Source organism: Salmo salar, chromosome 26, assembly GCF_965601325.2.
Source record: "Salmo salar chromosome 26, fSalSal1, whole genome shotgun sequence".
Lineage (NCBI taxonomy): Eukaryota > Metazoa > Chordata > Actinopteri > Salmoniformes > Salmonidae > Salmo > Salmo salar.
This window is the reverse complement of record NC_138316.1, coordinates 15,668,932-15,693,142: the sequence shown is the minus strand read 5'-3', so window position 1 is coordinate 15,693,142 and position 24,211 is coordinate 15,668,932. Positions and strand designations below refer to the sequence as shown.

The window sequence follows — 24,211 nt, the reverse complement described above, 5'->3', positions numbered from 1 at the left end:
AACAGGCAGAAACACAGGCTGCCAGGAGATGCTGTGGGAAGGCCCCTTTAACTCACATTAGAACAAACGCAATCATTTGTTCCACTGGGTTTTGTGGTTCATACCCCCCCCCCCCCTCCCCTGTCAGATTTGATGGGGGGAGTGTTTGATCCTCTGAGGAGACAAGGGGTGGAGGAGGTACAGTAGAGAGGCCCAGAGAGGGAGACACTGGGTGCCTGGCGGGTACATAGCACTGTTCAGAGGGTATTGTACTGGAGGGAGAGGGGCAGAGGGACAGCGAACAGGTTAGGACCAGTCACTCTGGTCTCTTGGACCCTGACTGAACAGAATCACGTGAGGCCATTGTCTAGTCTTGTCCAACGCACTGTCATATCTTTTGGTTAAAGGCACACAGCAGTCCATAAAAAGGCTACTGTTATTCTCAGCTCTAAAAATTTGACTTAAGATCTAAACACAGACTTTGTGGACGGACGATGGGAACTTAGCTTTGGAGAAGGGGAGGTAGAACATTTAAAGACATTCTGTCCCATCTTCAAAAACAGCCAGCCAACTCCTCGGCATCCAGACACACACTACACATCTGACCAGTTCAGAGTAGCACTGGCTATCTATCATCACAGCCAGTCAGCCAGTCCCCTCTCCTATGCAGTCAGTAGGTTGCTGTGGTGGGCGAGCTTGGTTCTGACCGAGTGTGTGGGAGTGGCGGGACAAACGCTGGCCTGCCTGGCTGTCAGCAGCTCTGAGCCATACCCTTGAGCAGAGCTTGAGAATCAACCCTGACCTTCTAGCAGCACATTCTTTTCAAGCAGGCAGCATAACGTCTCTTAATTAAAAAATGGATACGTCCTGTTCTCCTCTCCACCACAAACTGCATTCAAAGCACTGTTCTCTTCTGACATATTCAAGACTTAAATATTCTCCCTTCCCATTTCATCTCCCCACCGCTTCCCTTTGAAACCACTTCCTACCTCACAGGAGAGTGCCCTGCAGTCGGCACTTACAAACTATTTTCTATGTAGCCGGTGCTCTGTTTATCCTTTTCATTCTCACACCTACATGCTAATTTCCAAAGCACAGTGTGGTGCTAGGACCACCCTGCCATCAAAAACCATTTCAGTGGCAGAGTCGGACATGGCCCCCTGTACCTTCCTATTACTATGGCTACCTTCAACTCCTCTAGCAGCCATGGGGCTTCGCCATCTGCAAAGAGAAAACACACAATACAACGTTTCTGCAATCAAGCAATGCACCAAGTGTCGGTGTCTCAGCCCGTTTGTCAAAGGGGTTATGTTTGATTGGAGCTTGTAACCGCACACTTCCGAAATCCGCATTTATAGTGTCCTGTGAGTAGACAGAGAGAAAGACAGCTGGATGCTACCTACTGCCTAGCTACGGTGGGTATCTCCGATATGTGATGACTCCAAATCGGCATTACGGTCTGGCTAATGGAAAACGCAGCCATGCCTCTTTCAACTAACCTGCATTTGGCTATACTTTGTTCTCGAGACGGAAAAATAGTATCGTATAAACGCCTGTGTCCAGTTGCATGTGGTTCTACAAAAAAAACAGACATTTCTAAAAGATATTAAATCCATGTTTTGCGCTGCCCAAGTAGGTTCCTCGCCATCTTATCTGCCGCACACCTAGCATTTCCCAGCATCTTGGCAGGAACTAGGATTGTCTATGTGCCTCGACCAAGTGTAGAAGTAGATGACAGCACGTCACAGTTCGACCAAAACAAAGATCTACACATGCAAGAGGCATTTCTCACTCAAAACATGGACTTAATAGCTTTCAGAATCGTCTCTGGTTTTTATAAAGACACACCTTTTCCTGTTTCGAGAACAAAGAAAGAGTCGGCAAGTGCAGGTAAGTTGAAAAACACATGTAGGCGTTTTCCGTCAGCCAGGCCGTACCGCTGATTGGAGTCGTCACATTGGCGATACCTACCACGGCTACCAACATCCCTCCCTCTGCAGTGGGATATATATGAGAGAGCGAGAGAGAGAGAGAGAATTTGAACTTGAACCTGAGCCAATCAGCAGCTGCGCTGATTAATGGAACAATGACATCACCCTCTTGGATATCATCTTAAAGAATGGATCCTCCTCGGTGCTTAGCTCTAATGACTCGTTACAGAATGACCAGAAAAACCTTGGGCAAAGGCACCATTTTATCCCCTACCAATCCTGCTCTTCACATTATGCAGCAAGCCTACTAAATGAACAAACCGTCAAACTTCTGCTCAAATAAGCTACAGAATCCCGAGACATGGGCTTATACCAGAGAACAATACAACCACAACACAGGTCTGCACCCTAAGTGGTTGTTAATGGGGCACAATAGTCTAGTCAGAGGGGATAACCCCAAACAAGAATATTACAAATGAGAGAAAAACAATACATGACATGCCAACACCGCAAAGGTTCAATCCTTTGAACGGTCCACAACCTATATCATCTCATCATTCAACATGCGTACAAGAAAACCTAATCACACCAAAGTTCCCGCTCCGTCTGCCTCGAGTTCACATTCCTCAGCTAAAGATATGAGTGAAATGCCAATTTGCAGGGTAATGATGCAGAGTTTCTCTCCTCCCTGGCCACAGAGCCATGCCTGTTTGGAGCACACAGACTCTTTCAATCGAGCATTAGCATGTGGCCTGCCAGGAGGAGAGGTAGGCGGGTGGGAGCGGGTCTGGGGAAACAAAGCCCCTATAGTTGTCTCAAGCCAGGCTATGAGAGTTATGTAATAAGACAGGCAGGGCCCACTTTCCTGTTCAGAGTGCTGCAGACTAATCCCATTGAAGAACAGGCCTACCTTAGAAAGGGGAGGAGGGAGAGAGAAAAAAAATAAACACTGCTGGTAGGGAGTTGAGGCAAAACGGTGCAGGGAGAACATTCACAGGAGACACACTTTCATCTGCACTACCGTCCAACACAGCACAACTCCCAACCAGCAGATAACGCCGACAATAATATCAGTACTGCCGAGGGCTGGGAGCAGGCTAAACACAGAGAGACAGAGAGCGAGCGAGAGAGAGAGAGAGACAGGGAGTGGCAAAGAGAGAAAGGAGAGAGGGGGGGGGACAGCGCATGAAACAGAGGGAGAGAGAGGTACACAGTAATCCTACGTCTGTTTCTGCTAACCATTGGCAAAGTGGAGGATGTAGAGCAGTTAAAAATAAAATCTGATTCTGATTTACTCTACTGGTGCCTGGAAACCATGTGACTGGCATCACATGAGGAGAGGTGGGGGTGGGGAGGAGAGAAACGGTACTGGCAGCATAATGAGCTTTTTGATCAGTTTCCTTGGTTTCCACTGACAATAAGCAGATACGGTATGATTCCAGAGGTAAACGTCACCAGCTCCCGATGCACAGAGTCTGGCTAAAGAGAAGGCTACAGGAGAACAGAACCAGAGTAGGGAGAGAACGAGAGGGGAGATGGATTGTACAGCCCCCATGCTGAAAGTCTCTGTGTGCCGTGGGGAAAAGGCGGCCGTCTCTTCAGAGGCGTGGGGCTGCCACTACTTACTGATCAAGCAGCACGGTCACATGAGCCGCATGCAGGAGAGGGACTCTTCATTAGTGACACTGAGCTCTACGGGAGCTGTGACCTACTTTCCAAACCAAGTTGCTCACCACACAAACAGCCATGCACACACACCAAATCACACACACAAAAGCCCACACCAGCCCACACCAGCTAAAACACAGAACCCCTTTAACAAAGGGACAGGAAGGCAGGGCCTGGGCTTGCACTAAGTCCTACTCTTAATACACACATTCCAGTCGAGAGTGCAGGGCTTTAAAGCTGCCAGTTGGTACTAGCACTGCTCCTGTCTGTCTCTGTCTCAGTTCCACAGCAAACCCTCTCTATAGTGCCTTATGAGTGTAGTTTATTTAGCATCAGTCAAAACAACTAGACTGCTGGATTACAGGAATACAGGCCTTAGAAAACAAACCCATTTCTGTAAACATTCTACTGCGTGTTCAATCCTTCAGTACGTCATGACAAACACAGGACCAAGAAACAGAGATGGCTCCAGAGACAAAGTGGAGAGAATGTAGCGATACATACCGATTCCATGGCTGTCCGCGGATGGGTGACGTTAAAATCCTGCTTAAAAAAGGGCTGCAGTAAGGAAGTCCAAAGAATCCTACAAAACAAAAGAACACCGGAGGGTTAGTTACCGAGATGCTAGCTGGCGTTTCACATTCCTACTGAGATCTGGCGTAGGGAGTCATCTTCCCCCATTCAGGTTGTGCTATTCCCCCAACACAGTATGGCTTCCAGAAGAGGCTGGTCTTAGTGCAACCTTTCAATGGTCAAAGCCTCACTATGCCAGCCTCTCCTAACCCTGTAGACAGCCCCTCACAACCAACCCCACAGCCACAGCCCCACAACCCCCCCAGCCACAGCCAGCCCCTCAACCCCCCAGCCACAGCCACAGCCACAGCCAGCCCCTCAACCCCCCAGCCACAGCCACAGCCACGCCCCCCTCAACCCCCCCAGCCACAGCCAGCCCCTCAACCCCCCCAGCCAGCCCCTCAACCCCCCAGCCAGCCCCTCAACCCCCCAGCCAGCCCCTCAACCCCCCAGCCACAGCCAGCCCCTCAACCCTAGCTTTGTCCCACCTCTGAGGGCAGGGGTTTATCAGGATTTGAATGATAGAGGGGCTTTTCAAAGGCCTTCAGTTGTGCCACATCGGTTACATTCCTGTCACCTAGCCCCTCGCTCACATTTCTTCCATGGCAGTTGTTCAAATAACATTGAGTGTGTCCACTAGCACAAAAGTTGACTCAAGAGGACCACACCCCAGCAGTTAGGCTCAGTGGTATTGTGGAAAAATATAGGTGTAAAGGATAGAGAATAACATGATTTCAGTCTTAGATGGCGTTATTAACCAAGACTTTGTTCTTTTCAGAAATTTATTAAATATAAAACGGGCTTTCGCTTGCATCTTGCCCTCTTCCCTTCTGAAGAGAACAGGTGCAAAGCTGACCAAATCTGTCAGACTGTCATTACACTGTGCGAGGCCATGAAAGCAAAATCGCATCCCGTTAGTAGAGACGTTAACGGTTACATCGGTTAGAAAACATATTTGACCGGTCACATCCAGTCTATAGGTTCATTTGCATCATTTTGTGGAATTACATTGCAGCGTGTGTATTTTCGTTAGTCGTCATGCATCTTATTTATCACACGCGCAAACCTTTCAGAGCCTAGTGTGAGGAGCAGAATAGCCTATTGCCTGTCAGACAACGCAAGACGAGCTCCTCAAAAAGCTGGTTCTGGTGTGCTTTTATAGGCAGTCATTGCACAACAAATAAGCAATGTAAAAAAAATGTTTTTAAATAATGGTTTTGACAAATAAATGTTTTGATGGCCACGATTAAAAACAGCTAGTATTTGTATTTCTCAATCTCAACTGGTAATTAAAGCGAGCCCCTAAATCTCCATTTGAGTGCATAGACTATAGTCAACCGTAGGCAGGCTGTCAGCGTGTCACCCACCAATATGCAATGTGAGCTGGAGGCAGCATAATAGTTTGAAACATGAACATCTGACTTCAAATGAGAAACGTCTTACCTTGCTTCAAAGTAGCCTAGCCAAAATCCAACCATAGAAAGGTGGAAGCAATTATTTCATAAAGACTTCCTGACGTCATTAACCAGCATTTCTCTGCTGTTCTATTGGTTTTCATATCAACTTTCTTTCGCTGTCCAGAACCCAAAGGCACAATCCTAGTCATATTAGCAACCCATCCTTGTTGTTGCTATTAGATTCCCCCTCTGTTTCTAACTGAGATTTTCAGCTCGGCTGGCACTAGGTGCTCTGTTCAGAACAGCGTTTTCAGCTCGGCTGGCACTAGGTGCTCTGTTCAGAACAGCGTTTTCAGCTCGGCTGGCACTAGGTGCTCTGTTCAGAACAGCGTTTTCAGCTCGGCTGGCACTGGGTGCTCTGTTCAGAACAGCGTTTTCAGCTCGGCTGGCACTGGGTGCTCTGTTCAGAACAGCGTTTTCAGCTCGGCTGGCACTGGGTGCTCTGTTCAGAACAGCGTTTTCAGCTCGGCTGGCACTGGGTGCTCTGTTCAGAACAGCGTTTTCAGCTCGGCTGGCACTGGGTGCTCTGTTCAGAACAGCGTTTTCAGCTCGGCTGGCACTGGGTGCTCTGTTCAGAACAGCGTTTTCAGCTCGGCTGGCACTGGGTGCTCTGTTCAGAACAGCGTTTTCAGCTCGGCTGGCACTGGGTGCTCTGTTCAGAACAGCGTTTTCAGCTCGGCTGGCACTGGGTGCTCTGTTCAGAACAGCGTTTTCAGCTCGGCTGGCACTGGGTGCTCTGTTCAGAACAGCGTTTTCAGCTCGGCTGGCACTGGGTGCTCTGTTCAGAACAGCGTTTTCAGCTCGGCTGGCACTGGGTGCTCTGTTCAGAACAGCGTTTTCAGCTCGGCTGGCACTAGGTGCTCTGTTCAGAACAGCGTTTTCAGCTCGGCTGGCACTAGGTGCTCTGTTCAGAACAGCGTTTTCAGCTCGGCTGGCACTAGGTGCTCTGTTCAGAACAGCGTTTTCAGCTCGGCTGGCACTAGGTGCTCTGTTTAGAACAGTGTTTCCCACGAATGGCATTTTGGCAAATGTTTGAAAATTATGTCTTATTAGCAGCTTCATTACAGCAGTTGCATGTTCAATAATAGGCAATATAGCCTTTTGACTGTAAGATAGAAGCATATTGTTGCATGCGTTCATTAAACTCTTAATGAAAAATGTCAGTTCCTTGAATGCATGCATAGCAATTTCTGTAGGTCACGTCTTCTTACGGTTTCAATAGTCATAGATTAAGAAAATATGTTACATCTGCAATCAATTTTAATGTCTTTCAATCTTTGCAGCTAGAAATGGGACAGCAAGAATCTCAAGTTAACATACCAACTGAAGTGACTGAAGTGGATGACACTAGAGCCCAGGCCAGGCCAGGCCAAGGGCTGGTGGTGCCAGGGCAAAAAAGGCAAGCAGGCCAGATTAAAGGGGCGAGGCCTCATTGGGATGGATTGGGAAGGGGGGGGGGCTGGGTGATGTGTCTGGTAAAAATCAGAACCCTGTTGGTTCTCCCAGCAGGAATCCAGGGATTGGACTAATCCAGAATGGAGAGCAGAGCACTCCCTCGTAATGGGGCTTGAATACAGGCTTGTAATCTTACTAAGAAAATCCCCTGACCACACAGTAACAAAATACACTCCCTTTAAGCCGGGTCATGTTAAAACACACAAGACATCGCTCATGGATAACACAGATCAGTCTCTGGCAGACCGACCCAGGGTAAGCTCTTGGTTGGGTAGACTACGGACATCTGAGGATATCATGCCAGGGTTAAATTCAACTTGACACTGAGTGAAATGTCGGATTTAGAACCCGTATGGAGGTTTAAATCCTGATTGAAATAAAATAAACTCTGCGATAAACGCCAAACTCACTGATTTCCCTTTGTGCACTTAGGAACAAATGAGCGAGACATGTTTCCTTTCAGTCACAGATAAGAACCCTTACTACTAGCAAACACACTGCACATTAGAACTCCATTATGTGTCTACGGAGGATCTCTCTCCCTCTAGGGCTGGCCAGAGGTTTGCCTCCACTCGTAGGGTGCACACTACGTTGACCTTAAAAGGGAAACATAGAGCCTGAGAAGCTAAGCTCCAGTGCTTTGCCGCAGCTCTCGGAGAGCTGGTGATTTTCCTCTTGAAAGAGGATGCTTCCACAATTATTCATACACTGGGAGGGATTACCAAAGACAGGAGTTCAGTTTCACCACAGGGCATGGGCCAGGCTCTGCAGACTTCATGCCAACATAGTTGTGACTGTTTAAGCTACCAGTCATTGCAAGGAGCCCAAGCCTAGACTTCTCTGATGACTCAGTCAAATACACATGGCTCCTACCTTGTGGTAATGTGGTGGCCCCCCCATGCCCTCAGGGCAGGCACAAGACTCAACGAGAAGAGACAGCTCTGTCTGTAGGCAGGGGGCAGGGAAGACCAGGTATTTTAAGAACGCCAAAACAAGTTCATCCTGTGTCAGTATTTGAGCACTTCCGGTTTGGAGCGAGCAGTCGCACCACGCTTCGCTCCACAGGTAATATTCCACTTCGCTACATTACAACGGCTTGATTTGTTTGATCTGAGCAATTCTTCTTAGCTAGCTACATAGCCGTCTTTGTATCAAAGATAATTGTGTAGTTTAGAGTAACTGAGTAATTATCGAGGCTAGCTATCTTCGTCCTCCTAATGTAGTCAACACTGCTAGCTGCTAGCTAGCTAGTCATCACCGTTAGCTAGCCAACTTCTACCGACTAGCAGCACCGCAGAAACTATTACATTACAACGCAACGACTTGATTAGTGTGGTGTTAGTGTTAGTTAGCCAGCTACATAGTTGTCTGTGCTGTCTCTGTATCTAAGATAATTGTGTAGTTTGAGTATTATCGAGGTGTGCTAGCCAGCCGCGACGCGGCGCCAGACTTACTCAACACACCTAGTCATCATTAACCCACTGCCAGCTAGCCATCCGTTACCGACTAGCAGCGCTGTAGTTACTAATACTAAACAACGGAACGATTTGACTAGTGCAGTGTTACCTAGCTAGCTACCTAGTTGTCTTTGTCATAACTTGATAATTATTAATTGATAATTGTTAGCTAGCCAGCCATCGAGGTTAGCTAGCCAGCTATTTCCGTCCCCCGCGACGCCATTTTTCCTAACCTAGCCAACTATTACCGACGAGCAGCATTGTTGAAACTAAATACACTACAAGGAACGTCTTGATTAGTGTTATGTTAGCTAGCTAGCTACAAAGTTGCTTTGTATCATGACAAGGTGTAGTACTGAAACTACCGAGGTTACCTAGCCAGCTACACGTTCAAAGTCAACAACGCAGCCACTGCTAGCTAGCCTACTCCACCAGCCAGCAGTACTGTATCATTTTAGTCAATAACATTTTTGCAACATAAGCTTAACTTCCTGAACATTCGAGACGTGTAGTCCACTTGTCACTCCAATCTCATTTGCATTAGCGTAGCCTCTTCTGTAGCTTGTCTACTATGTGTCTGCCTATCCCTGTTCTCTCTCCTCTGCACAGGCCATACAAACGCTCCACACCGCGTGGCCGCTGCCATTCTAACCTGGTGGTCCCAGCGCGCACGACCCACGTGGAGTTCCAGGTCTCCGGCAGCCTCTGGAACTGCCGGTCTGCGGCCAACAAGGCTGAGTTCATCTCAGCCTATGCTACCCTCCAGTCCCTAGACTTCCTGGCGCTGACGGAAACATGGATTACCACAGATAACACTGCTACTCCTACTGCTCTCTCCTCGTCTGACTACGTGTTCTCGCATACCCCTAGAGCATCGAGCCAGCGGGGTGGTGGCACTGGAATCCTCATCTCTCCCAAGTGGACATTCTCTCTTTCTCCCCTGACCCATCTGTCTATCTCCTCATTTGAATTCCATGCTGTCACAGTTACCAGCCCTTTCAAGCTTAACATCCTTATCATTTATCGCCCTCCAGGTTCCCTTGGAGAGTTCATCAATGAGCTTGACGCCTTGATAAGTTCCTTTCCTGAGGATGGCTCACCTCTCACAGTTCTGGGTGACTTTAACCTCCCCACGTCTACCTTCGACTCATTCCTCTCTGCCTCCTTCTTTCCACTCCTCTCCTCTTTCGACCTCACCCTCTCACCTTCCCCCCCTACTCACAAGGCAGGCAATACGCTTGACCTCATCTTTACTAGATGCTGTTCTTCCACTAATCTCATTGCAACTCCCCTCCAAGTCTCCGACCACTACCTTGTATCCTTTTCCCTCTCGCTCTCATCCAACACTTCTCACTCTCCCCCTACTCGGATGGTATTGCGCCGTCCCAACCTTCGCTCTCTCTCCCCCGCTACTCTCTCCTCTTCCATCCTATCATCTCTTCCCTCTGCTCGAACCTTCTCCAACCTATCTCCTGATTCTGCCTCCTCAACCCTCCTCTCCTCCCTCTCTGCATCCTTTGATCTCCTCTGTCCCCTATCCTCCAGGCCGGCTCGGTCCTCCCCTCCTGCTCCGTGGCTCGACGACTCACTGCGAGCTCACAGAACAGGGCTCCGGGCAGCCGAGCGGAAATGGAGGAAAACTCGCCTCCCTGCGGACCTGGCATCCTTTCACTCCCTCCTCTCTACATTTTCCTCTTCTGTCTCTGCTGCTAAAGCCACTTTCTACCACTCTAAACTCCAAGCATCTGCCTCTAACCCTAGGAAGCTCTTTGCTACCTTCTCCTCCCTCCTGAATCCTCCTCCTCCCCCCCCCCCCCCCCCTCCTCCCTCTCTGCGGATGACTTCGTCAACCATTTTGAAAAGAAGGTTGACGACATCCGATCCTCGTTTGCTAAGTCAAACGACACTGCTGGTCCTGCTCACACTGCCCTACCCTGTGCTTTGACCTCTTTCTCCCCTCTCTCTCCAGATGAAATCTCGCGTCTTGTGACGGCCGGCCGCCCAACAACCTGCCCACTTGACCCTATCCCCTCCTCTCTTCTCCAGACCATTTCCGGAGACCTTCTCCCCTACCTCACCTCGCTCATCAACGCATCCTTGACCGCTGGCTACGTCCCTTCCGTCTTCAAGAGAGCGAGAGTTGCACCCCTTCTGAAAAAACCTACACTCGATCCCTCCGATGTCAACAACTACAGGCCAGTATCCCTTCTTTCCTTTCTCTCCAAAACTCTTGAACGCGCCGTGCTTGGCCAGCTCTCTTGCTATCTCTCTCAGAATGACCTTCTTGATCCTAATCAGTCAGGTTTCAAGACTGGGCATTCAACTGAGACTGCTCTTCTCTGTGTCACGGAGGCTCTCCGCACTGCTAAAGCTAACTCTCTCTCCTCTGCTCTCATCCTTCTAGACCTATCTGCTGCCTTTGATACCGTGAACCATCAGATCCTCCTCTCCACCCTCTCCGAGCTGGGCATCTCTGGCACCGCGCACGCTTGGATTGCGTCCTACCTGACAGGTCGCTCCTACCAGGTGGCGTGGCGAGAATCTGTCTCCGCACCACGTGCTCTCACCACTGGTGTCCCCCAGGGCTCTGTTCTTGGCCCACTCCTATTCTCGCTATACACCAAGTCACTTGGCTCTGTCATATCCTCACATGGTCTCTCATATCATTGCTATGCAGATGACACACAATTAATCTTCTCCTTTCCCCCTTCTGACAACCAGGTGGCGAATCGCATCTCTGCATGTCTGGCAGACATATCAGTGTGGATGACGGATCACCACCTCAAGCTGAACCTCGGCAAGACGGAGCTGCTCTTCCTCCCGGGGAAGGACTGCTCGTTCCATGATCTCGCCATCACGGTTGACAACTCCCTTGTGTCCTCCTCCCAGAGTGCTAAGAGCCTTGGCGTGACCCTGGACAACACCCTGTCGTTCTCCACCAACATCAAGGCGGTGACCCGATCCTGTAGGTTCATGCTCTACAACATTCGCAGAGTACGACCCTGCCTCACACAGGAAGCGGCGCAGGTCCTAATCCAGGCACTTGTCATCTCCCGTCTGGATTACTGCAACTCGCTGTTGGCTGGGCTCCCTGCCTGTGCCATTAAACCCCTACAACTCATCCAGAACGCCGCAGCCCGTCTGGTGTTCAACCTTCCCAAGTTCTCTCACGTCACCCCGCTCCTCCGCTCTCTCCACTGGCTTCCAGTCGAAGCTCGCATCCGCTACAAGACCATGGTGCTTGCCTACGGAGCTGTGAGGGGAACGGCACCTCCGTACCTTCAGGCTCTGATCAGGCCCTACACCCAAACAAGGGCACTGCGTTCATCCACCTCTGGCCTGCTCGCCTCCCTACCTCTGAGGAAGCACAGTTCCCGCTCAGCCCAGTCAAAACTGTTCGCTGCTCTGGCACCCCAATGGTGGAACAAGCTCCCTCACGACGCCAGGACAGCGGAGTCAATCACCACCTTCCGGAGACACCTGAAACCCCACCTCTTCAAGGAATACCTGGGATAGGATAAGGTAATCCTTCTAACCCCCCCCCCTTAAAAGATTTAGATGCACTATTGTAAAGTGGTTGTTCCACTGGATATTATAGGTGAATGCACCAATTTGTAAGTCGCTCTGGATAAGAGCGTCTGCTAAATGACTAAAATGTAAATGTAAATGTAAGTGTGTTTGCCCTGGCTATAGCAAGGCAGAAGTACACAACTGCTCGTGCAAATATCCATAGTCCCGTCTGGCAGAGGCAGCTAGGCAGGATGTGACATATGTTTGGCGCATCGGCTCATGTGAAGACGGCAGAGACAGCCTACTGGTTTAAGAAAAACACACACCCATGAGGTAATTTACTACTTGTTGACGTTGAGCTGGACTAGAAGTCACCTGTTCACACACAGAGGCAGTGCAGGGAGCTGCCAGTCAGTCCAATGTGTCCAGGAATTGTACATTTATGACTGGGGAAGTAGTAAAGTCTAAAAGGACCAAACTGGACCTTTAATCTCTACCACATGGGGGGGACAGACTGCTGGGAGCACCGACACGCCACCATAGGTTTGGCCATTCACTCAAACCCAGAAATCCTAGTTACTTAGACTTAACTGAAGGTTTTGCAGGGCATGTGGGGAGCCTGGGCTATTTCTGGCCCATTTTAAGAGCCTCTTTGCAGGGGCAGTGAGGCTTGAGTGAGGCCTGTCTGCAGAGAGAAGGGAGATGCTGAAGTTATTCATTTTCTTTCCCTTTTGGTTCTGTGCTGCAGCTCGGTGCCCCTCCAGGGTCTCACACCAAAGAGAGTGTGTGTGTGTGTGTGTGTGTGGTCTACAGTGACCATCCAGGCGCAACGTCTCCAGGTTCCTACTCCAATGTATTTCTGTGTGGTATTAGACATGTTTAACACGGTTCTCTGGTGAATGAGACCGGTTCCCCAAAACCAGCCGTGTTTACACGACTCGTGTCGAGCCACACTGAGGCTTTGACGTGCTCATTTGTAACGGCTGCATCTATCCTGGCTAATTAGGTTTGACTCGATGGGAGTTTGAGAAGGCAGGCGACAAGTAAAAACTGCCGATTGAGGCAATAAACCTGGCACAAAAGCTTCACAAAAATCCAGAGATACTAATCAGCATGGCTTTTAGGTGAGCCTACCAGAAAGACCAGGCTTAGAGAGCACAGTCAGCACACAACTAGCCTGTAGCTTCACATCCAAACACCCTTGCAGGACATAGGCCTACAAGTACTAGCTAGTTCTCTCTCCTTCTGGCTAACATCCCTGTTGTGCTCCTACAGGGGTAAGGTTTTATGATATGGCCAAGTTGATGAGAAGAAATACAAGTAAAGCAGGACATATAGGAGTTGACCTAAACATGCAAAAGGTCAGAGGTAAGAGTTCAAGCCTCCCCCTCCCTTCCCCCCATCCTGACAGTAAGCAGAAACAGCTCAGGACAAAGGTGGTGTTCTTTCGCATGTTTGGCTATTTGAAGTGAAAATACTAACACCGTCTTCTAAAACAAATCCCTACTAGATATGGGGTATTTCAACATCAACAGGGGAATGCCAAATACTGGACTTTGTTCATGAGGAGTGGTGTGCACATATGTGCATGAGAAGGCAAGTCATACTTCTGACAAGTTTGAGAACCTGGCCAGTGTTGATTTCAACTACGGTCTCTGTAGACTCATGAGTCCAGCTTTGAAGCCCAACGTCCAGGGTTTTGGAGGAGTTGGGAGAGCAGTCATGGCCAATCCTAGGACCTAGCCTCAACAACAGACAATGGCTGCCAGAGCTGCTCTGTTACAACCATACCATACTGTGTCCAGATAACTGCCTGGAAATAAGACAGAGGGAACACACACACACACACACACACACACACAACAACGTTAAAACTCAGACCCTCGATCTCAAACAAAACAATTCCACATGCCATAGAGCCATAGCTATTTAAAGTGTATATTTCCGGTGATTAGTCTGTTGCAATGGTGATACGGCTGAAAACACTGGCTGTGTCTGCGGGGGGGGGCATACTGGACGCAAGAGTGCATACACATGCTATTCTGATGCCCAAAGCTCAAAGCAAAGACAGGAAAATATGGAAAAGAGAGCCGAGCTACTGAGGGGAGAGGTCAGCCCCCTTTGAGCTTTAGTAATATGGCTGGGGGAGGGTAAAGTGAGTGGAGCTCTAAAAACAACAGGCTGGATGGACTGTGTTGTTTCAGCCCGGGCTGCCACTGTGTGTCTGCGGCCTGGCCCGTGGCTTGTGCGAACATGCAGGCTTATGTGGGGCACCAGTGCATTGTGGGATTACGGAGGAGACGGGTGGTCTAATGGTCGCCTGAGGGCATGCACAGCCATCCTTTATTGTGCCTCTTTTCTGTTGTCCCCCCCATACCCTCCACTCTATTCTGCTCCCCAGGGCATCGGATTAGAGGAAGCGCCACCATTTTCACAATCTGGTCAGCTCCATTTATCTGGGAAATCTGGACGATGAGGCAGGCCCACCCCCCTCCCTGCTTTCCCTGTGTCCCTGGGATACAGAGCACCTCTCCAGTCCTCTCCGGCTGCCCTATCAGAGAACAGATCTGACGGAGCTGACAGCAACCTGGGACTGGGACACTAGCTCCGACCTTTATGTCTGAATACTGAACATGCATCACAGAGCAGACACGGACACAGGGGGACAGGGAGAGTCTGCACTGCTCACCTACAGAGCAGCATGCACAACGACAGCATTTCCCTTAGCTCCATTTTTTTGTGGGCGGGGCACCAAGCTGCTCAGGGTGGCGTTGTTATTCAACACTTGTTTGTAGAGTGCATTTTTTGTAATCTGTCCCAAAATACAAGTATTACTAAATAGAATACAGGAATAGACCTACTGTTGTGAATTAATCTTGAAAACAATATGTTAACCAAGTCACCCAAATAGCTGGAGTGTTGGGTACCAGGGATATATTTTATTTCCAGTGGAATCTAAAAACAGCAGGAGCGCTGTAAACCCAAACATAAACTGAAAACAATAATGAGACTAAATGGCAATTCGGGTTTCAGTTATTTACATCAGTTGTGTTAATACCGTGAATGATTCACTACATTTACATTTACGTCATTTAGCAGACGCTCTTATCCAGAGCGACTTAGAAATTGGTGCATTCACCTTATGACTAGACCAAAACACACAGCTAGCTCTTACAGTTTCACTTCAAAATTAGACGTTCAGCCATGTTTCTCAAACGTCAAATTTAGAAGGTGTTGCAAACGTCAAATTTCAAAGTGTAAGAATAAGTTTAGGCATTAACTCCGAATGGTTAAGGGTTAAGGTTTGGGATAGACTTAAAACTAAAATCTCAAAAACAACTTTCTATCGCTGGATTTGAACTTGCAAACTTTGGATTCAGAGGCAGATGCTTACATCCATCTGCCACCCCAGTTCACAACGACCTAGCTAAACCTTGAAGGTAACAGCGCTCACGGCTGCCCCAGTGACCGATTTTCATATAATCTCCTGATGTCCTCAGACATGGATAGACGTCTTATACTGGCTTGTATCATGTGTGACCTGGCTGCAAAAACAAGTACGAGTTCAAAGCAATTCAAAACATGATAAATAAGTAGTATGGCATGGGTGTGTGAAAGGAATCAATTGTGTGTTGGCAGCCTGCTATTCTAGCGGTCCTCATTTTTTTACATTGGTGCACACAGCGCCGTTTATTGGCTTCTATTCTTTATGCTGTGGGACTGCGGCGTGGAACCAGGTGACTTAAGGCTCGCAACAAATGTGCATCTAGCTTGTCTATCAATAGTTCAGCGTGCGGGGTTTTAGAGCCCACCTTCTGTAGACGTCTGACTGGCTACTTTATCCCCCAAACGATTATTCAGAAAGTATTCACACCGTGACTTTATACACGTTGTTACAGCCAGAATTTAAAAGTGATTAAATGGAGATTGTATGTCACTGGCCTACACACAATACCCCATAATGAAAAGAGGAATTATGTTTGTAGAAATGTTAACAAATTCAATAAGTATTCAACCCCTTTGTTATAGCAAGTCTAAATAAGTTCAGAGTAAAAACAATATAACATGTCATAAGTTGGATGCAATAATAGTGTTAAAGATGATTTTTGAATGACTAACTCATCTCTGTACCCCACACATACAATTATCTGTAAGCTGCATCAGTCGAGCAGTGAATTTGAAACAGATTCAACCAAATCGTGTTTAGCAAATGTTATTGCGGTTGTAGCGAAATTCTTGCGTTTCTAGCTCTGACAGTGGAGTAATATCTAACAATACACACAATCTAAAGTAAAGGAATGGAATTAAGAATATATAAATATTTGGATGAGGAATGTCAGAGCGGCATAGAATAAGATACAGTAGAATAGAATACAAATGAGATGAGTTAAGCAAAATATGTAAACATTATTAAAGTGGCTAGTGTTCCAATTATTAAAGTGGCCAATGATTTCAAGTCTGTGTGTATATAGGGCAGCAGCCTCTAATGTGCTAGTGATGGCTATTTAACAGTCTGATGGCCTTGAGATATACTGAAAAACAGCTTCTCTCTGTCCCAGCTTTGATGCATACAGACCAGGGAGGTTTTCCAATGCCTCGCAAAGGGCACCTATTGGTGGATGGGTAAAAATAATAAAATCAGACATTGAATATCCCTTTCAGCATGGTGAAGTTATTAATTACACTTTGGATGGTGTATCAATACACTCAGTCACTATAACAGATACAGATGTCCTTCCTAAATCAGTTGACGGAAAGGAAGGAAACCGCTCCGAGATCTCACCATGAGGCCAATGGTGACTTTAAAACAGTTACAGTTTAATGGCTGTGATAGGAGAAAACTGAAGATGGACCAACAACATTGTAGTTACTCCACAATATTAACCTAAATGACAGTTTGCAATAAGGGACTAATGTAAAACTGCAAAAAAATGTGGCAAATAAATTTACGATATGTCCTGAATACAAAGCATTATGTTTGGGGAAAATCCAGCACAACATCACTCAGTACCACTCCATATTTCCAAGCATGGTGGTGAATGCGTCATGTCATGGGTATACTTGTCATCGGCAAGGGAGTTTAAGATAGAAAAAATATATATATAAAATAAATGGAATAGAGCTATGCACAGGTAAAATCTGATATTTCTCCATTTCATTTTCAATAAATATGAAGGAGAAAAAAAATCAAAAAAGCATGTTTTCACTTTGTCATTATGGGGTAATGTGTGTAGATAGGTGAGAAGAATTTTTTTTTATCCCATTCTGAATTCAGGCTGTAAAAATGGACTAAGTGAAGGGGTATGAATACCTTCTTTAGGCGCTGTACATGTAAAATCGGTGCCCACTTGGCTCGCAAACTACATTTAGAGGTGCTAAGTACTCTCGTCCACCACGCTATTGGAGTGTCTGAACCCTTACAGAATGCCTTATTTCTGGAGTTCATACGCAAGGTGCAAACCTTGCATATAAACTCCAAATATGCACAAAATTGCTTAATGTAACAAAACAGGAACATGCAGCCTAAACTAGCATTGCTAAATACTGTATAAAGTAACGTGACCGCATTCACAAAAGCAAAGCCTCCATCTACCCTCTGACGAGACACAGGCACTTACTATCGAGACCTGGATCGCGTAAGAGTTCAGAAATCAGCATTTTCCAAAAAGCAGACAGTCCCCCAAAAAATGTAAACCATTTCAACCTGCGTTTTATATTGAAAGTCAGTGGGGTTTTTTGCTGATCAGGTGCCTGCAACTATAGTTTTCCACAGAAAATACATCAGTGCAGCACATTCAGAAAACAGCTTCATTTTCATCAGATGACAGAAGCGCAACGCTATTTGGCCAGGAGCCACACAAGTAAATGAGCTACCAATGAAAAAGGTATTTTTTGCAAAAACTACACATGATCATCATATTTTGAAAATGTTTATCATAGAAGAAAATGCAGCCAGCTATATTTCTTAATGTTTTGCTTGAAATGAATCTAGCATTTTACCAGAGAAAAGTAGACTACACCGAGAAAAGGACAGGAGAAAAAGTAGCTACACATCTGTCAGAGTGCAGTCTCGTGATAGAATACTCATTAGTGAATTCTCAGAGTATGTAAACAAGGGGAGCATGCTATGTTCCACCTTATCCAATATCTCACCCTGTCCGCCTCTCAAAGCCCCCACAATAACTTACAGCTCTGAACAACAGCAGCTCAATAAGACTGACGCCAGAGTCTAGTGGCAGCCTGCTATATTTCAAGCATCAAGTATCAGCTGCACGCTTATTTTAATATCTTACTGAGGCAAATTAGATTCAGCCATCCCATCTGTCCTCCACATTGGAGAGGAACCTGACACTGCCACCTGAGAGAGGGGGGGGGAAGTGGAGGGAAGGAGGGATGTGCGCTGCATGTGAGAGAGACCTGCACACTGCCCTTCTTCAAAAACCATCTACATTATTGATCAAGCTGGCTTCTGCATGCCAAACCACCTCACCGCCAGCGCAGGCAGGCGAGGCTGCAGAGAAGCAGTCAGGCAGGCAGGGGGACTGAGAACAGAGCCAGGCAGGCAGCACCACAGGCCCTTTCACACTGCGGGAACACAACACAGGCACAAACACACCTTGCTGTTTGCACTCACGTGCACATCCATGTACATGTTCTGTATTCTAAAGGTTGCAGTGAAATGGGAAATTACCTACCATTTACTGATTATTCAAGAACAATAACATATGCCCCATCCTTTCTTACATCATGGCCTTTGATAGGTTCTTAGCAGAATAAAAAAAAATGTTCAACAAGGTACTTAAAGCTACACACTGAAATAGGGCAAAGTTTTAGTCCTAAACATGATATTGATGACAGAGTTTGACTACTGAAAAAAAATATATATATAATCATTTCAAAAAAGCTATTTGCATATGGAAAAGATAAGCTTGTGCCTTCAACTAGGCCCCCATAACAGGCATTCCAGAAAAATGACCATTGCACTTTGACCACAGTTCAGACATATGGATCTCATTGATTTCTAAACTGGAATCCAATTCAATACGACTTTGAACCTCCCCAAAACATGCGACTTCATAAAAATGTCCATCTGAATGGACGTGCATTATTACCCAAGGTCCACGTAAAGAAGGCCTCTAACATGGCCAGGGTAGTTTAAGGATAGAGGGTCCATCTGTCTAATACTATAGGAAGAATTAGTCATACAGACATCCACATACCCTCTGAATTCTATCTTAAGATGAATACTCTAAGTTGCTCTGGATAAGAGCGTCTGCTAAATCACCGGAATGTAAATGGAATGAGGAACAATTATGAAGGGAAGATGAGCAGAGTGATGCAACCAGATGGTGAGGGGAAGATAATGTTAGAAAATAAAAAGGACGAAATGAAGGGATTTTATAAAATGAAGGAAGAAAGCGAGGAAGGAGAGAGAGGAGGGTTGAATTGAGCATCAGCACCATTCCTGACAGTGACCAGTACTTGTTTGTTCAGCGCAGCCACACCGGGCTCACACACTCCATCAGCAAAACACCCAACATTCTGCTGTTGTCAAGGTAACCATTTCTCCGTACTGCAAAACCCACATTCCCCCTGGCCCGAATCTAAAACGTGCGCTTTCTCCTGGGGAGTTTATGCTTCCTTTTTAAAGAAATAAGAAAACCCTTTACAGAATTCAAGAGGAAACGTGAGTATGATAAATGAGTGGGTTGTGGACGAGGAGGTCAAAAGGAAATCAAACCTCGCCTCAGGGGGGCAGACATCCCTGGTCTCCTGTTGATACGGTCTTCTGAGATTACAGACAATAACACTGCCATTTCAAAATGGCCCCTATTTAAAACATAAAGACTTTCTAAATGTCAGGCAGGCAGCAGACATGCACACACATCTTCACTACGGCTGAGTGCTTGTTTGTGACTGACTAGCTCACAGACACGATGGGAGGGGTTGATGCCCTTCCCACCAGCTGTCTACCACATACACATGCCCTAGTGCAACAGCATGCCCTAGTGCAACAGCAGAGGTGGATTGAGGGTCAGTCAGAACACAGATTAACCCCCCCCCCAGCTCACTAACATCACGTTTTAGAAGAACCAAAAATGGAGACTTCAGAAATTGCACAAAAAAAATTAAATCTAAACCAACCCCATAGTCTTCCCTAATGTAAAACTCAGCAGCACATTTCTCAGTACCAACTCCAAACCCCATCTCATTCCACAGCCCATCATCGCCATCACCACGGTGATGTGTACATTGATATTACATTTACACTCCTCTGCAGAAGCAATTCAGAGGCTGAATGCCAGGTTGTTAGAATGCCTGCGCAGATTTAGCCATGACATTTAAGACATTTTCCGATTTTACCGTATTATTCATTGGAGAACAGCAGTGGATAGGAAGATGGTTTTAATTTTTTATTTTCACCTTTATTTAACCAGGTAGGCCAGCTGAGAACACGTACTCATTTACAACTGCGACTTGGCCAAGATAAAGCAAAGCCGTCTGACAACAGAGTTACACATGGGATAAACAAACCTACAGTCAATAACACAATAGAAAAATATATATACACATTGTGTGCAAATGTAGTAAGATTAGGGAGGTAAGACAATAAATAGGCAATAGTGGCCAAATAATTACAATTTAGCAATTAAACACTGGAGTGAGATGTGTAGATGATCTGCAAGTGGAGATACTGGGGTGCAAAAGAGCAGAAATAAATAACAATATGGGGATGAGGTAGTTGGTTGGGATATTTACAGATGGGCTGTGTACAGGTACAGTGATCGGTAAGCTCATCTGACAGCTGATGCTTAAAGTTAGTGAGGGAAATATGAGTCTCCAGCTTCAGTGATTTTTGCAATTCGTTCCAGTCATTGGCTGCAGAGAACTGGAAGGTGGCCAAAGTAGGTGTTGGCTTTGGGGATGACCAGTGAAATATCCCTGCTGGAGTGCGTGCTACGGGTGGGTGTTGATATTGTGACCAGTGAGCTGAAATAAGGCGGAGCTTTACCTAGCAAAGACATATATTACCTGGAGCCAGTGGATCTGGCGACGAATATGAGGCGAGGGCCAGCCAACAAGAGCATACAGGTCGCAGTGGTGGGTAGTATATGGGGCTTTGGTGACAAAACGGATGGCACTGTGATAGACTGCATCCAGTTTGCTGAGTAGAGTGTTGGGGGCTATTTTGTAAATGACATCGCCGAAGTCAAGGATCGGTAGGATAGTCAGTTTTACGAGGGAATTTGCAGCATGAGCGATAGAGGCTTTGTTGCGAAATAGGAAGCCGAATCTAAATGTAATTTTGGATTGGAGATGCTTAATGTGAGTCTGGAAGGAGAGTTTACAGTCTAGCCAGACACCTAGGTATTTGTAGTTGTCCACATATTCTAAGTCAGAACCGTCCAGAGTAGTGATGCTAGCCAGGCGAGCGGGTACGGGCAGCGATTGGTTGAAAAGCATGCATTTAGTTTTACTAGCATTTAAGAGCAGTTGGAGGCCACGGAAGGAGTGTTGTATGGCATTGAAGCTCGTTTGGAGGTCTGTTAACATAGTGTCCAAACAAGGGCCAGAAGTACACAGAATGGTGTCGTCTGTGTAGAGGTGGATCAGAGAATCACCAGCAACAAGAACGACATCATTGATATATACAGAGAAAAGAGTCTATTCGATGCTAATGCAGACCGCCACAGGATGTTTTTGTGCTGGTCAAGGGCAGTCAGGTCTGGAGTGAACCAAGGGCTATCTGCTCTTAGTTCTACATTTTTTGAATGGGGCATGCTTATTTAAGATGGTGAGGAAAGCACTTTTGACGAATAACCAGGCATCCTCTACTGACAGGATGAGTTCAATATTCTTCCAGGATACCCGGGCCAGGTTGATTAGAAAGGCCTGCTCACTGAAGTGTTTTAGGGAGCGTTTGAAGGCGGACCCATTACACACGCAGACAATGAGGCAGTGATCGCTGAGATTCTGGTTGAAGACAGAAGAGGTATTTAGAGTGCAGGTTGGTCGGGATGATATCTATGAGGGTGCCCGTGTTCACGGATTTGGCGTTGTACCTGGTAGGTTCCTTGATAATTTGTGTGAGCTTGAAGGCATCTAGCTTAGATTGTAAGACGGCCGGGGTGTTAAGCATGTCCCACTTTAGGTCACCTAACAGTACGAACTCTGAAGATAAATGGGGGGCAATCAATTCGCATATAGAGTCCAGGGCACAACTGGGGGCTGAGGGAGGGTCTATAGCAAGCGGCAACAGTGAGAGACTTATTTCTGGAAAGGTGGATTTGTAGAAGTAGAAGCTCGAATTGTTTGGGCACTGACCTGGATAGCATGGAAGAACTCTGCAGGAGATTGGGACCCCTTTGGCAGTTCTATCTTGGCGGAAAATATTGTAGATCTCAGAATTTTTGGTGGCCTTCCTAAGCCAGGATTGAGACACGGCTAGGTCATCCGGGTTGGTGGAGTGTGCTAAATCAGTGAATAGTGAATAAAACAAACTTAGGGAAGAGGCTTCTTATGTTAACCTGTTAGGGCTAGGGGGCAGCATTGACACGGCTGGATAAAAAACATACCCGATTTAATCTGGTTACCACTCCTACTCAGTAACTAGAATATGCATATACTTATTACATATGGATAGAAAACACCCTAAATTTTCTAAAACTGTTTGAATGGTGTCTGTGAGTATAACAGAACTCAAATGGCAGGTCAAAACCTGAGAGATTCCTTTACAGGAAGTGGCCTGTCTGACCATTTCTGGAACTTCTTTGCCATCTCTATCATTTACTAAGGATCTCTGCTCTAACGTGACACTTCCCACGTCGTCCATAGGCTCTCAGAGCCCGGGAAAAAAGAGAATGTCGTCATTCCAGCCCCAGGCTGAAACACATTATCGCCTTTCTCAAGTGGCCCATCAAGAGACACTAGCTTATGCGCGTGACCCCGACCGCCCCCGCCTTTGGGATTTTTTCCTCTGTTTGCCGAAAAGGAGATTCCCTGTCGGAATTTTATCGCTTTTCTACGAGAAAAATGACGTAAAAATTGATTTTAAACAGCGGTTGACATGCTTCGACGTACGGCAATGGAATACTTTGAATTTTATTGTCAGGAATTGCGCCAAGCGCGCGACACTTCTTTACTATTTCGGATAGTGTCTGGAACGCACGAACAAAACGCCGCTATTCGGATATAACGATGGATTATTTTGGACCAAACCAACATTTGTTATTGAAGTAGACGTCCTGGGTGTGCATTCTGACGAAGACAACAAAAGGTAATGACATTTTTATAATAGTAAATATGATTATGGTGAGTGCTAAACTTGCCGGGTGTCTAAATAGCGAGCCCGTGATGCCTGGGCTATGTACTTAGAATATTGCAAAATGTGCTTTCACCAAAAAGCTATTTTAAAATCGGACATATCGAGTGCATAGAGGAGGTCTGTATCTATAATTCTTAAAATAATTGTTATGCTTTTTGTGAAGGTTTATCGTGAGTAATTTAGTAAAATGTTAGCGAATTCCCCGTAAGTTTGCGGGGGGTATGCTAGTTCTGAACGTCACATGCTAATGTAAAAAGCTGGTTTTTGATATAAATATGAACTTGATTGAACAAAACATGCATGTATTGTATAACATAATGTCCTAGGGTTGTCATCTGATGAAGATCATCAAAGGTGAGTGCTGCATTTAGCTGTCTTCTGGGTTTTGGTGACATTATATGCTGGCTTGAAAAATGGGTGTCTGATTATTTCTGGCTTGGTACTCTGCTGACATAATCTAATGTTTTGCTTTCGTTGTAAAGCCTTTTTGAAATCGGACAGTGTGGTTAGATTAACGAGAGTCTTATCTTTAAATGGCTGTAAAATAGTCATATGTTTGAGAAATTGAAGTAATATGATTTTGAAGATTTTGAAAATCGCGCCACAGGATGGCAGTGGCTGTTACGTAGGTGGGACGAATTCGTCCCGCCGGTCCCATAGAGGTTAACATGCATGAAACCAAGGCTTTTACGGTAACAGAAGTCTACAAATGATAGCGCCTGGGGAATAGGTGTGGTACTGGGGACTACAGGGCCTGGGTTAACCTCTACATCACCAGAGGAACAGACGAGGGGTAAGATAAGGGTATGGGTAAAGGCTATAAGAACTGGTCGTCTAATGCGTTGGGAACAGAGA

The 24,211-nt window shown here is 46.5% G+C and overlaps 1 protein-coding gene across 3 annotated transcripts in view; it reads right to left on the bottom strand.

The window, feature by feature from the left end:
- Positions 1 to 24,211, bottom strand: part of LOC106587256 (ankyrin repeat domain-containing protein 11) — a 148,135-nt gene that overhangs the window by 104,710 nt on the left and 19,214 nt on the right. For all 3 annotated transcript variants that reach the window (XM_014175490.3, XM_014175493.3, XM_014175492.3), the window contains exon 2: positions 4,083 to 4,161. The gene's annotated coding sequence lies outside the window, so the exon portion shown is untranslated. The remainder of the gene's footprint in view (positions 1 to 4,082; positions 4,162 to 24,211) is intronic.